Source organism: Brassica napus, chromosome C9 (genome assembly GCF_020379485.1).
Source record: "Brassica napus cultivar Da-Ae chromosome C9, Da-Ae, whole genome shotgun sequence".
Lineage (NCBI taxonomy): Eukaryota > Viridiplantae > Streptophyta > Magnoliopsida > Brassicales > Brassicaceae > Brassica > Brassica napus.
Window position 1 is genome coordinate 24,077,755 of NC_063452.1, and position 19,509 is coordinate 24,097,263.

Below are 19,509 nucleotides of genomic sequence, written 5' to 3' on the forward strand. Positions count from 1 at the left end.
TCTAATCGTAAGATTATTAGTTTCTTATATATCTGCAAATTTTATAAATATTGTTTAGGCTAATTTTTTTGATAATTATATAATTTTATATTATTTTTATTAGTTTTATACAAATTGATTTAATATATATCAAATCTATAAAATCTATAATATTTAATAAAAATTATTTTTAAATATAAGTTAAGTTTAAAAAGTTACTTACTGCACATGGTGCAGGAAAACGCCTAGTTAATTTGATTTAGCTGAATGACATTAAAAATAGTTGTACTTTAATTTGAAGGAGTATATTTGTAGGGAATTAGATCTTTTCTTTGAATGGACTGGGTTTGCTTTGCCTGCGGATGAAGAATCGGGTCAACCGATCGATTTTGTTTCTCTGATCATCGATTCTTTTTTATCTCTATGTAGGTTATATGACTCGGAGAGTGTCTTGAATGGTAGAAACAACTCCTATTACCAGAGATTTTATGCTCTCCCATTGCACAACCGCAAGGGCGAGCTCTATCTTCCCTGTCTCCACCCCATCTTGGTACTTCTGTTGCATCGGTGTCGACCCTTGAAGAACTAAAAAAAACTCCATCAGAGTGTCTGATTCCTTTGTTTTTTGGTATTTGTGAAATTTTATTACAAAGACTAGGTATAGATTAGGATACACGTACATGAATACTATTCTCAATAAATTTTATATTTTCTTATCACACCAACCATTACAAGAGTTTAAGATGAAAAATGGTTATCATCCGACCACACCGAGGATATCATGATAAAAAATAATCTTAACAGAGAATGACCAAAATGGTCGTATAAGCAAACAAATGTGTTCACATGAAAAAACTTGTAATCTTAACACAAAGCCAAAAAATATATAAATCATTGTTTATTAACAAAACTCATGCTGAGATTAAATTGCCCATTTTGGCAAACAGCAGTAAACATTACTTAAAAAAGATTCAAGTAGAAAAAAACATAGAGACAATGAACTCTGTTTTGAGAAAGAAACCAAGTTCCAATCAACTATATATGTTAAGACAAAGTGAGAGATACTAGTCTAATACCATAACTGAAAATATTTCCAAGCATTATATTATCAAAGTCAAGTCAACGGATACACATTTTAAAGAGAAAAAATTACACAATAATCACAAATGTAAGAATCATGATGCATATTTCTAACATTACTCAAATAACAACCAGTTAGATTTTGAGGATCATGTCATTGTAATATTTTGGAATAATCACCAAGGATTTCAAGCATGACGCAAAGCAAGTACATACCAGATTCAAGGAAAATTCTACCAGAATATACATGAGTCATACTTGCACCCAAAGTAGATATCTGTAAGAGACTCCAAAGATACATCCATTTCATAAATGAACACAAGCACCAAAACATAGATAATAGGTATTGTTAGTCAAAAGAGATAAATATTTATATAAACTCCAAGATATATCTATTTATAAAATGAGAGATGTTATAATGTACAAACATAGAATATATAGATAATAACTACTTTCCAAACGATATTTATTGCTGTCAACATAAGCACAAAATATAAATGTACCAGTATAAAAAATAAAATCAGCTGGTTATCGATGGATATCAGCAATAAGTTTCCACAGAACGACAGACACAAGATCAAAGATGGAAAAAAGAAGAAGCTTGTAAGGAATCGCAAAAGAATATATATAAACAACCAGGTACGCAAAAACACATCCAAATAGGAACAAAAACAAAACATAAGGAAGCAAGGAAGAGAAAACACACAAGGAAGGAAAGAAGCACACAAGGAACAAGGAAGGAAAGAAGCACACAAGGAACAAATAAACAACAAATCAATAAAGCAAGTAAATAAGGCTTTGAATGGTGACCAAGGAACGAAAGGGAACACTGAATTCCTTATCATTCCCAAAAAAAATCACCATTCACAAGGAATAGTTTTTCCTTCTTGTTCCTCCCAATTCCTTTTTTGTAGAGAAATATAGAACAAAAACATTCCTTGTTAAATTTGATAAGGAACAAACATTATTTTTCATTCCTGCAATTTTATTCCTATACGTTCCTTTCCTATTCGTTCCTCGTGTTCCCGAAAAGGTCACCAGTCGGAGCCTAAGTGAAACAATGAATCAGGGAAGTCAATAAAGAAGCAGGACATCAAGAAAGCAAGCAAGCGGAGAAGTATGAATGAAAGGGTAAATAAAGAAGCAAGTAAGTTAGCAGAAGAATCAAACAAAAAATCAAGAAAGCAAATAAACAATGACGTATGGAAGAAATTATGCATGTATACAGTATGAAAGTAGGTATATATGAATGCATGTATGTATTTATGTATGTATGTTTTGTATTTTTAAGTGATTGCGCAGAACCCATGTATGGAGGTTTGAGATACACCACATTAGAATTTGAAATCGGTTGATGCAGAAGAAAATAGACCTACAAGATAAAAATAAATGAGTAAGCCAACACCAAAATCAGACTTGGAACTTGGAGAATCAAAACAGACTAACAGAGACATGAAAGGAAACCACCAACCTGCAGAATTTCAAGTGACCAGTGTTTTCTTCATGAAACAGAGATGTGGTTACTCTGAAACATTGATTCAAATCCAAAGTTATACAATATAAAGAGGGTGATAAATCCATACTTCACCAAAGAATTGTAAACATTAGAAAAATCTTTTTTGGGAATCCATAAGAGAAGCACATACCTGAGAAAATCAATATTGGCATATATACTTCAAGCTCTCACATAAGTATAAAGGCTAAGACATAAATATGTTAAGATTTTGGATGCTTATTCAAGCACGTGTCTAGTGGAAATGAAATTAATCTTGATTTCACATATGTTTGAATTTCAGAAACTAATTACAAGCAAGTTTGAAAAGCACATACCTGCCACAAAAGTCCGCTACACTTGAAATCTCCTCAAAATCTTGAACAATTTGGTTTTGAACACCTTCTGAAGCACATACCTGAAAAACAAAAAAATCAGAATCATAGTTCTCAGTTCAAAGTTCAGAGTATTTATCTTAAGACATCTTTAAGAGTATTTATCTTAAGACATCTTTGTGGTTATCGCGAAGATAATTCTCAGTTCAGAACCTTTTCGTGTCACGACATCTTTTAAGCTGTTGGTCGTTTTTTGTCCGATCCAACAAGTCTAATTTAAGTCATCAGTAATTTTTATCCATCTAAGGACTTTTCGAAGCCTGTCTTAAGACATCGTTAAGCCGTTGGCTGCTTTTTTTCCCCATCCAACAAGCCTTATTTAAGAATCTCTTGATCCTTGTTAAGTATCTTTGTCTTAAGACATCTTTAAGCCATTGGTAGTCTTTGTCGCTGTGTGACTTTCCAAATCCGTGAGTTGTTTTCGTATCGTATTAGCCTATGTCTTAAGAGATTTCAGACATGGTCTTTGTCTTAAGAGCTTTTTCATTCTGTCTTAAGAGCTTTTTCATTCTCTGTCTTAAGTGGTTGGTCGTTTCTTTTTCCCATCCAACAAAACGTAAACCAAACCATGGTCTTTGTCTTAAGAGCTTTTCATTCTCTGTCTTAAGTGGTTGGTCGTTTCTTTTTCCCATCCAACAAAACGTAAACCAAACCATTGTCTTTGTGTAAAAGACTTTTAATTCAGACTTTGTCTTAAGCTTATTTCAGCTGTTGGTCGTTTTTCTTTCCATCCAACAAATCGTAAACCAACTCCATCAAACTCAGTCTTTTTGTAATTTTTGTACTTTTAAGCCTTTGTGTTTGAGAGGGAAAGACATAGTTCTTAAAGCCTTGTGGTTCAGACTCTTTGTCTTAAGACATGTTGGTCGTTTTTTCCAATCCAACGAGTCTTATGTAAGCCATTAGTCGTTTTTCATCTAATGTCTTTTACTAAGCCGTGGGTCTCTTTTTTCCTCATCCCCATAGAGTCTTTGTCTTAAGACTTTTAAGTCATGCACTACAAACCCATCCAACTCAGCCGTAAGCCATTAGTCGTTTTTCATCTAATGTCTTTTACTAAGCCGTGGGTCTCTTTTTTCCTCATCCCCATAGAGTATTTGTCTTAAGACTTTTAAGTCATGCACTACAAACCCATCCAACTCAGTCTTTATACTTTCAAGCCTTGTGGTTTAGAGGCAAAGACATAGTTCTTTTTTCCTCATCCCCATAGAGTATTTGTCTTAAGACTTTTAAGTCATGCACTACAAACCCATCCAACTCAGTCTTTATACTTTCAAGCCTTGTGGTTTAGAGGCAAAGACATAGTTCTTTTTTCCTCATCCCCATAGAGTATTTGTCTTAAGACTTTTAAGTCATGCACTTACAAACCCATCCAACTCAGTCTTTATACTTTCAAGCCTTGTGGTTTAGAGGCAAAGACATAGTTCTTTAAGCCTTGTAGTTCATCTAATGTCTTTTTATAAGCCGTGAGTCTCTTTTCTCCTCATCCCCATATAGTCTTTGTCTGTCTTAAGACTTTTTAAGTCATGCACTACCAACCCATCCAACTCATAGTCTTTTTGTACTTTTAAGCCTTTGTGGTTTAGAGGCAAAGACATAGTTCTTTAAGCCTTGTGGTTCAGACTCTTTGTTTTAAGACATGTTGGTCGTTTTATCCAATCCAACGAGTCTTATTTAAGCCATTAGTCATTGTTTCATCATCTAATGACTTTTTCTAAGATGTGGGTCATTTTTCTCATCCCCATATAGTCTTTGTCTTAAAACTTTTTAAGTCATGCACTACCAACCCATCCAACTCATAGTCTTTTTGTACTTTTAAGCCTTTGTGGGTTAGAGGCAAAGACATAGTTCTTTAAGCCTTGTGGTTCAGACTCTTTGCTTTAAGACATGTTGGTCGTTTTATCCAATCCAACGAGTCTTATTTAAGCCATTAGTCATTGTTTCATCATCTAATGACTTTTTCTAAGCTGTGGGTCATTTTTCTCATCCCCATATAGTCTCTGTCTTAAGACTTTTTAAGTCATGCACTACCAACCCATCAAACTCATAGTCTTTATACTTTCGAGCCTTGTGGGTTAGAGGCAAAGACATAGTTCTTTAAGCCTTGTGGTTCAGACTCTTTGTTTTAAGACATGTTGGTCGTTTTATCCAATCCAACGAGTCTTATTTAAGTCATTAGTCATTGTTTCATCATCTAATGACTTTTCTAAGCTGTGGGTCATTTTTCTCATCCCATATAGTTCTTTAAGCCTTGTGGTTCAGACTCTTTGTTTTAAGACATGTTGGTCGTTTTATCCAATCCAACGAGTCTTATTTAAGCCATTAGTCATTGTTTCATCATCTAATGACTTTTTCTAAGCTGTGGGTCATTTTACTCATCCCCATATAGTCTTTGTCTTGAGACTTTTTAAGTCATGCACTACCAACCCATCCAACTCATAGTCTTTTTGTACTTTTAAGCCTTTGTGGGTTAGAGGCAAAGACATAGTTCTTTAAGCCTTGTGGTTCAGACTCTTTGTTTTAAGACATGTTGGTCGTTTTATCCAATCCAACGAGTCTTATTTAAGCCATTAGTCATTGTTTCATCATCTAATGATTTTTTCTAAGCTGTGGGTCATTTTTCTCATCCCCGTATAGTCTTTGTCTTAAGACTTTTTAAGTCATGCACTACCAACCCATCCAACTCATAGTCTTTTTGTACTTTTAAGCCTTTGTGGGTTAGAGGCAAAGACATAGTTCTTTAAGCCTTGTGGTTCAGAGTCTTTGTCTTAAGACATGGTGGTCGTTTCTTTCCCATCCAAACGAGTCCTATGTAAAAGCCATTAGTCGTTGTTTCATCATCTAATGACTTTTTCTAAGCCGTGGGTCTCTTTTTTCCTCATCCCCATAGAGTCTTTGTCTTAAGACTTTTAAGTCATGCACTACCAACCCATCCAACTCATAGTCTTTTTGTACTTTTAAGCCTGTGGTTTAGAGGCAAAGACATAGTTCTTTAAGCCTTGTGGTTCAGAGTCTTTGTCTTAAGACATGTTGGTCGTTTTATCCAATCCAACGAGTCTTATGTAAAAGCCATTAGTCGTTGTTTCATCATCTAATGACTTTTTCTAAGCCGTGGGTCTCATTTTTTCCTCATCCCCATAGAGTCTTTGTCTTAAGACTTTTTAAGTCATGCACTACCAACCCATCCAACTCATAGTCTTTATACTTTCGAGCCTTATGGGTTTAGAGGCAAAGACATAGTTCTTTAAGCCTTGCGGTTCAGAGTCTTTGTCTTAAGACATGTTGGTCGTTTATTTCCCATCCAACGAGTCTTATGTAAAAGCCATTAGTCGTTGTTTCATCTAATGACTTTTTCTAAGCCGTGGGTCATTGTTTTATCATCCCCTCCAGTTATAGTCTTTGTCTTAAGACACTATTAAGCATGCACTACCAACCAATAGATTCCGAGTCTTATTTTCCATCCCCATAACATACCTCTTTAGACATGCATGCACTACCAACCAAAAGATTTCTTACGGGACCAATGTTACCCAAATAAAAATCTGACAGAACACTATTAAGATTAGTGCTTGCCAATGATCTTTTTGGGATTTCAGAATGCTATAACATCGATTAGAACTGGTCAAATGGGGTTTGACTTTGTCCTCGTTTGAATTCCATCCTCAAAAGACAGAATGTTTTTGTTAAAAAGAAAACTTTCATTTTTAGTTCATAGACAGAGAAATTACCTTGGTGACGATGGTTTCATGCGGAGTAAGCTTCGAGGTATGTAAAGCAGCAACTAAAAGGCCGGTGGGTTTCCTCCTCCAAGCGATAATATATCATCTGTTCAAACAAAAACCGTGTTCAGAGACTAAACCACGCTGACTTATACAAGAGAGAATGAATTTGACAGATTGTACACTCACATTTAAGCCAAACCAACCATTTGGGATTCCTGAAATCTATGATTTAACACACAAAAGTATATGCATGTAGTGAAGATACACGGATCATTTTAGAGACAAGAGAATTAAAAGAGTGTATGCATAAGATGGTTTCTAAACTAATCGCAAATCTCAGAGTGCAAAGATGACTAAACAAAAAGATCATTGTAAAAGTAACAAATTGGTAAATTGAAATCGCGAAATTAACACAAACCTTACAAAACCCTAATTAATTAACATATACAGAGACGTACCTCAACGATGACGAGTGAGAGGAGCCCAAACAATCACATCGGGTTTTAGGCGGAATCAACCTTCAAAATAAAACCAAAAACAAAATCTAATCAACAAGAAAAGATTGAACAATTCAGAAAATTTGAAACAAAATCGCGATCAAAGAATATTCCAAACTTCGAAATCCTCAAACCAATTCACGATTTACAGAGAGCGAAACACTTACTAATCTAAGATTGCAATCGGATTTTTTTCCAGTTTTGCAAATTTTGGAAGAATCGATCGAGAGAATCCTTCCCAGAAAGAGGAACTGTGAACAATGTGGAAATAAATTGACACGCACACGATTATTCTTAACGCGTCTATACTTGATTAACGGAGGCGTTTACTGAAGACACGTTTTCTAACGGTTATATTTTAAAACTTGGTTCGATTTTTTCGAATTTGAACCGCTCATCCTGCATTTTCTAACGGTTATATTTTTCCACTTAAACCAAACCGGCCTTTAATATTTAACGATGTCTACTACTTATACGGTGTCGTTTGTGTGTCTCTTAAACCAAACCGGTCTTGTATTTCTTTGTCGTTCAAGTAATGAAATTTTCTTGCTTTTCTTTTAGTTTTCACTAGTATTCTCTCCCGTGCTTTGATGTTATGAACCGATCTGTGAATGTCATAACCAAATAGGCATATTTTCTTTCTACTTAGACAGTTTTCTTTTCTTTGTATGCTTAAGATTTCGTTTTCCTAATCACTTTAGGATTTGTATACTTTCCATTTATCTATAACGGTCTATTGTAATCCCCTAGACTATATTTGCGAAGTGATTTTGCCACGTGTACTTTCTACAATCAATTTCACAAAACAAATATGACATGACTACTGAAATTGATGACATGTCTTATAGCTTAATATGACATGGACAATTGCATTTAATGTTAATTTATATTTTTGGTAAACTTTTTAAAATATAGTAATAATTCATATGTTACATTTAATGTCAATTTATATTTTTGGAATTTTTTTTATAATATGGGAATAACTCATAAATCATCATTAAAATAAATATATTCAAATATGGCATTATAAATTTCGAAATATAATATAATTATATATTTTTAAATTATACAATTTTATTACTAAAATTTTTAAAAATGTATACAATTTTTTTAGAAAATTATAAAAATTTAATCGTAAAATCATTATTTTCTTATATATCTACAAATTTTATAAATATTGTTTAATTTTAATTTTTGGTAATTATGCAACTTTTACAAACTTATTTAATATATCTAATTAAAATAAATAGATAGAAAAATATATCTAAGATTATAATTTCAAATATATAATGCATATTCTTAAATATAATTTTTATGTTTAATTAAATCAATTTATATTAAAATATTGATACGAAAAGAAAATTTACAATATTAATAAAATTTTATTTTAAAATATAATTTATATTTATCTGTTAAAAAATATTTTAAATTTTTTTACTCCACATGGTGCAGGAAGACACCTAGTTTCCTATATATATAAATGGTTCCATAATTATGAGATATAGACAAATTTCTTTCTCCCATTAATTTATAACACGTTATCAGCACGAAGCTCCCTAATTCCATGAGTTCTAAAATCGACCAGAAACCCTATTTTCCTTTTCTTTCTCGTTTTGAAACTTTGATAATCATAAACTCTAATTTTTCTTTCTCTCTCGGCGGTTACCCTCTCATCCGATAAAGCCTTTTGATACGACCAGTCAATCCAACGACCCGATAGAAGCTCAGTCGATCCGACGATCCGATAAGTACCCGACTAGACGACATGTACGCATCCTGACGTACCGACGACCAGGCGATCCCGATAGCGCATCCGATAGACGATCCGACTGACGATCCCGACTGCTCTTCGCGACCCGACGATCCGATCCGGCACGTACCAGCTTGCAAAGTTCTTCTCGATTCTCGGTGGTCCGTTCAACCCGTTAGGAGGTTAAGGTAAACATCTAAACCCTAAAACCTTAAAACTCCAAATCGAGAATCCGATAAACCCTAAATCATGTTCCTACATGATTAAAACCCCAAATCGGATTTTACAAGTTAAAATCCGATAAACCCTAACCCTATATCTATAAACACTAAATAATATAAGTATCAGAATTAATTATACTATAATTATCAAATCACATATTAAAACCCTAATCAAATATTTTTGAAATCAAAACTGTTTTCGGTTTTGATCATTGAGGTTTTAAATCTGATTGAATCTGATGCTATGTTGCTAGAATTGTTTAACCGTTAAGTTGCTAGATTTGTTATTCTCATCATGCTAGTTTAATAATTCTGATCTGTTTAAGTCTTGATTAAATCTGACCTGCTTGTTTTTATTAATGCTTTAATCACAGTTAGGATTGATAAATTTATTTTCTCATCCTACTTGGTTAATTGTTCATCTGATTTAAAATTGTTTAAACCGACCAGCCTGTTAAAACATTGATTGAATCCGATAGGTTGATAGATTGATTGAGGTTTACTTGTTTAAAATCTGAATGATCTTATTGCATGATTCTTAAGGTTTAATATCATCTGCTAGGATTGATAGTTTTGTAATCTGATCTGTTATAAATAGAAACCCTAAATAATCCGTATAATAGGTTATATTGATCTGATTTGGATGTCTTTGAAAATAGAGAATCCAAATCCAACACAACACAATTTGCTACCTTATTGTAAATAATTCACAGTAAGTTCATTGTAACATCACTTTTGCAAACAGAGCATACAACACCTTAAAATCCTGAGAAATTGCATCATAGAAGCTTGTTAATGGCACAATGTTATCGAATTGAAGAATTGGAGCAGAGGATGCTAATGCTCCGATTGCTATGTGGGGATACTTGAGCCTGAACCACGCTGCAAGCGCGAAGAACTGTCTTAAGACATAACATACAACAGAACATAGCTTATGAATAATGATTTGTTATTCCATTGAGAGAGGTGGGTGTGAGCTTACTTTCACCATAAGAGCCACCAAATACAACCACAGGTGATGCCTCGGATGATAGATTCTGCTTCAAGCTTCTAATCAGGATTGCACAATCAGCCAATGCCTGCTGAGAGTTCAGGTAACCCAATATCTCAGTCGTCTTATGCGACTTCTTACCAAATGGTGTTGATTCTCCATAGAACCGGCGCTGCAATGATAAGCAACCAACGCACAAAACACTATTATAAATGTTTTGAGTCTCATTCTTGAAACTAGACTTGAGATTATGTGGTCTGCAAAAGTTCTTACTTCAATGAAGAACAGGAACAGTAGACAGAAACAAGCAAACATGTTTTCTCTCTCTCTCAAAACAAGAGTAACTCAAATACAAAGCATGGAGACACAAGAAAAAGTGGCTTTGGTCTTATGCTCATTCGTTCAAGTTTTGGTTTCCAAAGTAAACTGTTTTGGATCCACTACAAGAAAACATATTTTTTACGAGGGCGGTATTCGTTGTAAATTCCTCGTAATAGGGGCTTTACGACGAATTAACATCGATACGCGTTTCGTTGTTAAACGCTCGTCGTAACGGAGGTTTCGTCGTAAAGTCCTAGTTACGTTTACGAGGAAGTCAATTCCTCGTAAAGCGGAAGGAAACTATTTGTCGTAATGCCCTCGTAAACGACGATGTAAATACCTCGTAATAGTTCGTTGTAAAAGCCACGTAAGGCTTCCACGTAAAGTCGATGTAAATTTTACGAGGACTTTACAACGACTTCATGTAAATTCCTCGTAAACGTTACGAGGACTTAACGTGTAATTTTACAACGAATTTACATCTCCATATTTAAAATATTAATTAATTATAATAATTATATAAATTTTATAAAACAATAATTTTAAAATTTAAAATATTTGAAATAAAATTAAATATGAAACCAAATAATTTTTTTTTTAAAACTATAAATTCATTAATTAAATAGAATTTAATTTTTTATACAAAACAAAAGAAATTAAAAAAGGAAACTAAAGGCCAACATCATGGTCATCGAAGTAGTTGGCTGAGGGGTTCGGGTCTGTAGACGTTCCTGCTTCGGGATCCGGCTGGCTCATCCCGAGAGCTGCTCGTCTCTCCGCCAAAGCTCTCTGCAAAGTTGGATTTCCCACCGCCATCACATCCAGCAAACCCTCGAGAGAGTCCAAACGCTGCTGCTGGGTATCCATGCGAGCCTGCATCCGGTCGTTGTCCTGGTCCCGTCTCGAATAGTATGACGAAGTCGCCCTTGCAACTTCGTTAACGGAACCTATTCCAACCGTCCTTCCCTTCTTTCTAGGAGCCACCTATATGTATATATATAAAACCGTATTTAGAGTTAATAATAAAATAAAGAAAAAAAATTAAAATTATTAAATTTTACCTCCTCGAAGATCCGGTCGACCTCTACAGTTGACAACTTGACGGGTAATCCATCTGCAGACTGTTGGGTAAGTTGCGTCTCTTGCTCTTCAACCCGAGACGCCACAGCGTTGAAGAGTTTCTCGGATGCAGGATCCACAAAAACCCCATCTGGTGAGGCGTGAGTCATCTTGAATAAGTCCGAGAGAGATGGCAAAACTCCCGTCTTCTCCAACTAATAAACAACAATAATAAATAAATTAAATATAATTAATAAATACAAGTTTAAAATAATGAAAATTATAAATTTAAATAAAACTTACAGCTTCGAGACGAATTCCGGCATGGGGTTTTTGGCCGGATCTATGAACCATGGGCAAATGGCCATCTTTATCCCTCGTTCTTCGGGAAGCGGAGCAGGAGTTGGCTTTGCGGATGGAGCTGGGTTCGTTCCAATAGGTGATGAGGCCATCCCATGCTTCCTTTGTGACCCCGCTCGGCTTCCCCTCATAGCCGTAAATCTCCCACTTGTCCTTCCAATCGGAGACGGTGTTGCAAAGACGAGTTTTCGCCTTTGCAATAAATTCGCTCTTCACCCTCTCGGTGATTCCTACGGACCAGTTCCACCTTTGCTGAAAAAACAAACATTTTAAAAGATTAGAAAAAAAAAATAATTATTTAATTAACAATATAAATATTAATAATATGTAAATATAATTACCGCAAAACATTTAAACCACGTCGTCTTGACGTGATCGGGAGTCATGGTCCAGTTGGGATAAGGGCCGTCATAATATCCCTTCATCGTCTCTGAAACGCTCCGGCTAACACGGTTGTTAGCCCCAAACCTGCAAATATAACAAATTTGTTAAAAAAATTGATCAAAGATTTTAAATTTAAAATTAATAATTTTATGTACTTACCAATAAGTACCCGGGGGTCTATCGGGGTCCAGAACGTGTAAACCCTCTCGTCCGGGCTGGGCAAGCAAATCCTCGACGGTGTATCTTGCGAATGGTGCATGAGTTGGCACCCGCAAATCGGGATGAACTGCAGCCGGTGGGGCAGGCTGATCCGGGGCGACAGGTGGAGCTCGTGGGGGAGGCATCTGAGATGGAAGAGGAGGAGGGGTCGAAGGAACTCTCCGAGATGTGTGAGAGTCTGGAACTGTCCCGGAAGAAGACGATGGACCGCTAGAGGAAGATCCATCGCCAAACAAATCCGCATACGTAGGTGCAGGAGCTGCTGGTCTCGGTCTAGGAGCCATCTAGAAAATTTAAAAAAATTAAATTAATATATATCCTAAACGAATTGTTTAAAATAATTTTCTAAACTAATCATCTAAACTAATTCCGTTAACTAATCACCTAAACTAATTCCCTAAACTAATCACCTAAACTAACAACCTAAACTATAAAAAAAAAAAAAAAAAGATAGAGAGAGAAAGTTACCTTAGAGGGGGAGAGGAGTTAGGGAGGAAGATACGAGCAGTGCTCGTATCTTCGACTTCTCCCATATATATAAAAACGGTTTCCTCGTAACTTCCTCGTAACATTACGACGAAGTTACCAGGCCCGTGTTTTTCCATTTACGACGAAGTTACCAGGCCCGTGTTTTTCGATTTACGACGAAATTACGTCGAAACATTGGTTTACGACGAATTTACAAGGCCCACGTTTACGACGAAGTTACCAGGCCCGCGTTTTTCCATTTACGACGAAATTACGTCGAAAAATCGGTTTACGACGATTTTACAACGCTTAACCCTAAACACCGAGAATGAAATCCCTAAACCCCAAAGTCACATATCATCTAACATCATATCTCTTCTTCTCTACTACTTTGTGCTCTTTCTCCAACTTAAACTCTAAAACCCTAAAACTCCAAATAATTTTTTTAAAATTAACACAAATACATATTATATAAAACAACATTTGTTACACATACATTAGGATGGTAAAAAAACAATATTTCTTTAAACATACGTTACAATAGAGAAATACAACATCAGAGACATATATTACATCACTCTAAATCGTTTTCGTTCTCATCAATATTACATCACTCTAAATCGTTTTCGTTCTCATCACTATCATTACAATCATCATCGTCGCTTCTCTCGAACTCGTCTTCATGTGCTTCATCTGTCGCATCTTCGGGAATATCTTCATATTGAAAGTTTTGCGGGTCGATCAAAAGGATTTCATCAGTTGGTTGTTCTGGTACCTCAACTTCATTGATAGCGTCTTCTTCTTGCAAGGGCGGTTCTTCTCCAGCGACAATGCGTCCACGAGGTGTAATTTTGATAGCAGCTAACCAGTTTATCCCGGAAGTTCGAAGCCGAGGATAAGGAAGGAAGCTTACTTGCTCGGCTTGTGAAGCTAAAATGAAAGGCTCAAATTTGTTGTATCTTCTCCCAAAATTGACATCCACAACACCAAATTTGTTATACCGAATCCCTCGGTTCACAACAGGATCGAACCATTCACATTTGAAGAGGACGCATTTTAGCTTCAATAACCCCGGAAATTCCACTTCAATAATCTCCTGCAAGATCCCGTAAAAGTCTGTTTCACCTTTCACACATATTCCGTAGTTACTCGTTGCCCGATGTCTCCCATACTCGTATGTGTGAAAGGTAAATCCTCGTGTGAAATACATAGGTGATGTGGTGACCTTTGCAACTGGACCTTGAACCAATTCGTGAAACCATACGGGATAATAAGGATCGTCGTAATCAACCTGCAAAAAGCAGTTATTCTTAATTAATATTGAAGTATCAAAAGACTTACTTAATTAATCAATGTATGAGATATATTACGTACCTGTGATTTTAACCACTTGACAAAGTGCTTATCTTTACGTGTCTCCACATCAGTTGCAGATATTCCTGGTATTGCTTCTTCAACTTGAGATACAAACATGCTGCAAATTAAACAAATAATCAAGTCATACATAATTAACTGCAATTCATATAATTAACATTCACAAAAATATTTACCTTTCAAAGTAACGGGTCATTGCATCCTCGCAGTTGAGCAGAATATAAGTGTCGGCACTATGTTTATCCTCTTCACATGACCACCATACTTCTTTCGTTTTACCACCAAACCTTGCAATTTCGCAGAAAATGTCAGGAACACCATCAATTGGATATGATGTCGGTACTCCACCATCATCATATCTTCTAGGAAATCTTTTCCTCGTACGAACAGTTGGAGCAAAGTAGTATGATGTGAAGTTAGATGTTTCGGCTGTCAAACTTCCCGCAACTATTGAACCTTCCACCTTTGCAATATTTCTTGCTTTCCCCTTCAAATGTTTCATCTGTCGCTCATACGGATACATCCATCCGTTGTGAACAGGTCCACGAAGCAATGCTTCATATGGTAGGTGGACAACTAGATGCTCCATGACGTCAAAAATGAAGGAGGAAATATCTTCTCCAGGTTGCACAATATGATCGGAATGTTATGATGAAGTTGTTCGATGACTTCTTCCTTGAACGTACGTGTGCTGAGATCTCTGAAAAAAGCGCCGATGGCTGTATATTGCAAAAGTAATCAAATTAATAACATTTCATAACATATGTATATATATTAACGTTTTATAATTACCTGCAAGTGCTTCATGGACATTTGCTGGAAGGAGCTCGGCAAAATGATTCGGTTCTTCACTATGATGACCATCCTCAAAATTATGCAAATGATTCGGTTCTTCACTATGATGACCATCCTCAAAATTATTATTACTACTACTAGCTTCATTTCCCCCATAACCCTCTCCATGTTGATACCAAATGTAGTACTGTGGTGTAAATCCTCTGTTTACTAAATGCTTCCATACAGTTTCACTACGTGCAAATTTTGAATTCTTGCATTTCCGACAGGGGCAGAACATCTTACCGCTTTCCTGTGTGATCGGTGTACAGCCCGCCTGGTGCATGAATGTCTCTAGCCCGCTCAGAAATGCGTTTGTCACCCTCCCGTCGGAATCTTTGTGCAAATACATCCAACTCCGTAACTCGTAAATACTACCGCCACCGGCCATTTTTTCTTAGATTTTTTTTTCAAATCTTTTTTTTTCTGATTTTTTTCGGATTTTTTTTCTCCCGTTTGTGTGTTGTGAGGAAGAGAGTTGTGGGAAATGACATATATATAGAGAAATTTTCGAGTTAGGTAGTTGAAAAATAACAACGATTTTACAAGGAATATTTTACATGGATTTTACATGGTTTTAACATATTATTTACAACGAATTTACGACGAAATTAGGTAAGTTAAAGCACATTGAATACACGTTTTCACCTAAATATAACGGTAACATGATTCGTTGTAATGTCGATGTAAAGTTTACTTTTCGACGTACTTGCGTCGTAATATTACATGGCGTTTACGACGAAATTTGGTTTCGTTGGTTTCGTCGTAATTGCGTTGTTAAGCCACCAGTTACTATTTCTAAGACGACGATAAGGAACCTATGTCGTTCGTCTGTCTGCCAATTCAGTGGAATGACAAGGAGAAAGTGGACGGAAGTGCAGCTGGTTTGTACTTGAGAGGAACCTTTGACGATGGTTGGAGGTTCCTTTCAAGTATAAACCAACTGCACTTCCGTCCACTTCTCCTTGTCGCTCCACTGAATTGGCAGACAGACGAATGACTCATGTTCCTTATCGTCATCTTTGAAATAGTAATTGGTGACTGAATGAGGAACATAGTCTAAACGCCATCAGGTTCGAGAGGAAGAGAGTTGTGTGTTGTGAAGAAGAGAGTTGTGGGAAATGACATATATATATAGAGAAATATAACAATGATTTTACAAGAAAAGTTTTACATGGATTTTACATGGAACATTTACAACGACTTTACAACGAATTTAGGTAAGTTAAAGCACATTGAATGCACGTTTTCACCTTTATATAACGGTAACATGATTCGTTGTAATGTCGATGTAACGTTTACAACTATTTCGCATTCCACGTACTTTCGTCGTAAACTTACATTGACTTTACGACGAAATCCTTTCGTCGTAAATTACCATGGAGTTTACGACGAAATAATGTCTCGTCGTAATTGCGTTGTAAAGCCCATGTAAAGTTACGAGGAAATAATTTCGTCGTAAACCGCCGTTGTTACTGCTACGTTTTCTTGTAGTGATCTTGTGGAGGAGAAGCGTGAGTTGAACCAGAAAAAGTTTTGTCCTTTTCAGAACTTGTGATGATGCTGCCTCAACCTCTCTCACTCAAGTCCCAAGCTTGATGATGATGACACAAAAAAAGAGTAACAATCAACTGAACTTCCATACAAGTGGCCATATGATCCAAACAAAATCCAATATTCAGTCTTTTTTCGTAAATATTAGCTTATTTTTGAATTTGAAAAATCTTCAAAATTCCAGAGAAGACTTCTATGGTAGAAGACATGTTGGTTAAAAAAAAACATGTTGGTTTTAAAGTTCTGCATATATTTGTTTTTTCTTAGAAAACTTTCATAACTTCTATAGAAGTTTTCTTATGTTCAAATGAAATCTTCTTACTGTCGCAAGAAGTTTGTGCAGGTTACTTTTGTAATTGATCATATTTGATTTTTTTGGAGAAATCACTTGTAATTGAAATTGACTTTGAGGTACTGTTCTTCGAGTGCCTCATAATCAGTTTCAATGTTTACTAATTTTTTGCTTAAGATCTCAATACGTTTATTATTCTTGTCTTTAGTAATCTAACTGGAAGACCTCTAAGCTTCTTTTTTTGTCACGTTTCTTTCTCCAGTTACTCTATTTAACCATTGAAAAACTGCTCATTATGACGAGGACGCTTACTTGGATTACAGGTATCAACTTTAATTGCCTTTTGTCCTCCTTCTTGCTAAATGTTAATGCACCAAAAGTTGACATTTTTATTTGTTAAAATTGTTATTATGTAAACAGAGTTTTTTCCCATGCAAACTAGAAATATTAAAATTTATTATAATCTATCATAGCTATTAAGTTTTTCATAAAACTTGCACAAAAGAGTGCTAAAAGGTTTAAATTCTAATTTTAGGTAAATCTATTCATACTTAACTAACTAGCTATGTTTCAAAAAAAAAAAAAAAAAAACTAACTAGCTAATAGCTTTGCTGACACTTGGCTAATTTACTGTGAAATATTTTAATTTATTAATGTTTATATTAGACTGTTAAAAAATAAGTTGAGAACAAACTGCTAACAGAACCGACCCTTTTGAGCTGAGAACTCGATATCTAGGACAGTGTTTGAGTAATTTTAGAAGTGTTTTATACCACATTAGGAAGTAATTTTAAAAGTGTTTTATACCACCTTAGGATGCATGAAGAAAGAAAATGCCATGAGGACATAAACCTGTCAATCAAAGCAAATAATTCTGATAATGTAGTGAGACAAAGAAAATCAGACATAGTGTGTGAATGGAGACATTGATAAAAACGCATTTGGTCACCAATCAGAAAATTTCTTATTATACTTTGCGTTTTCCAAAAAATAAGAAAATTACTATTGCGTTTTTAGAGTAGTGTTTTTTAAGTCATGGACCGCATATTTTCACAAATGAATCAAATAGCTAGCGGTTTTGTAACAATACACACTAAACAGAAAAATGTATTTTAAATTATTATTATTATTATTAGAAAATACACTGATAAAATCAACACACAATAGTAACCATCACACTTATCATTATATTTCATCTCTTCATCAGTGATTTACTTTATTAATATGTTTTTACTTTATCAATATATTTCATCTATTCATCAGTGATTTACTTTATTAATATGTTTTTAGCTCTTCCATCATAAATTTCTTCTTATACTTTGCGTTTTTCAAAAAATAAAAAAAGTACTATTGCGTTTCTAGAGTAGTGCTTTTTAAGTCATGGACCGCACATTTTCACAAATGAATAGCTAGCGGGTTTGTAACAATACACACTAAACAGTAAAAAAAGTATTTTAAATTATTATTATTAAAAATACACTGATAAAATCAACACACAATAGTAACCATCACTTATCGTTATATTCCATCTCTTCATCGGTGATTTACTTTATTAATATGTTTTTGTTTTTAAGTATTTTATTTTTGAATATATATAATATATAGTTACTTAATTTAAAATAATATTAAAAGTTAAGATCAGTTGAACTGGTCCGACCATTGACTTAACTACAATGACAAATCAATGTACGATATGGTTTTCAAAACATTAATTTTAACAGTTGTTTCTGAAAATTGGATGGAACCGACCAATCGAACCATGACTCATAGCTTTATTTGATTACAGGTTGTTAGGTTGTATTAAAAACCGCCTTTCGAATTAAATCAGGAAAAATAGTTAAAAATATTTGGTCAAACTTCCAAAAACCGATGAATATACTAAACTTTTATTTGTATTTTTTCAAAAAAAATAGTAGTTAAATTTACATTAACAAGAATATATATATATATATATGAACTTTTATTGCAAACTAATTTCAATATTAAAAATTATATAAAATATTATGACACTTTAAGTCTATAACGAAGAAAATAAATTTAATTTCTAATTGTGTTAATATATTTATTTTATATTATTTTCCTATCAAAACCGAACTACTTTTTTTTAATTAAAACTGCATTATTTTTTTAATCAAATCTGCACTTATCCATAAACCACATGAGCCGCAATTGAACAGTACCGCACTTTAATTTCACATCGATTATATTACAAAAACCGCGGTTACCGTTCAGACCCATAAATTCAAACTTTAAGTATTTAGCAATCTTAAAGTTGAAACATATTACATTATTTGGTCAATGTTCCCGTTGGTTGGAACCTATTGCACAGATTCTCATTTTTATATTTCGCCTAAACAGATTTTTTTTAATTAAAATTAGAAATTTGGGTTTTTGTTAAGATCACGAATATTAATATATTATACATATATACATTTAAATGTGATATTTATGTAATCTTAATATATATATATATATATATATACATATATATATATATACTTAAATGTGATTGTTGTT

At 34.4% G+C, this 19,509-nt stretch overlaps 1 long non-coding RNA gene across 1 annotated transcript; it reads right to left on the reverse strand.

The window, feature by feature from the left end:
• Nucleotides 1–678: 678 nt before the first annotated feature.
• Nucleotides 679–7,709, reverse strand: LOC111207065. The gene is made up of 5 exons (XR_007328627.1): nucleotides 7,333–7,709; nucleotides 7,127–7,186; nucleotides 6,675–6,771; nucleotides 2,531–2,969; nucleotides 679–2,431 (listed from the first exon to the last, which is right to left on the reverse strand). It is a non-coding gene; the product is annotated as an uncharacterized LOC111207065 (long non-coding RNA).
• Between the last annotated feature and the right edge of the window lie 11,800 nt (nucleotides 7,710–19,509).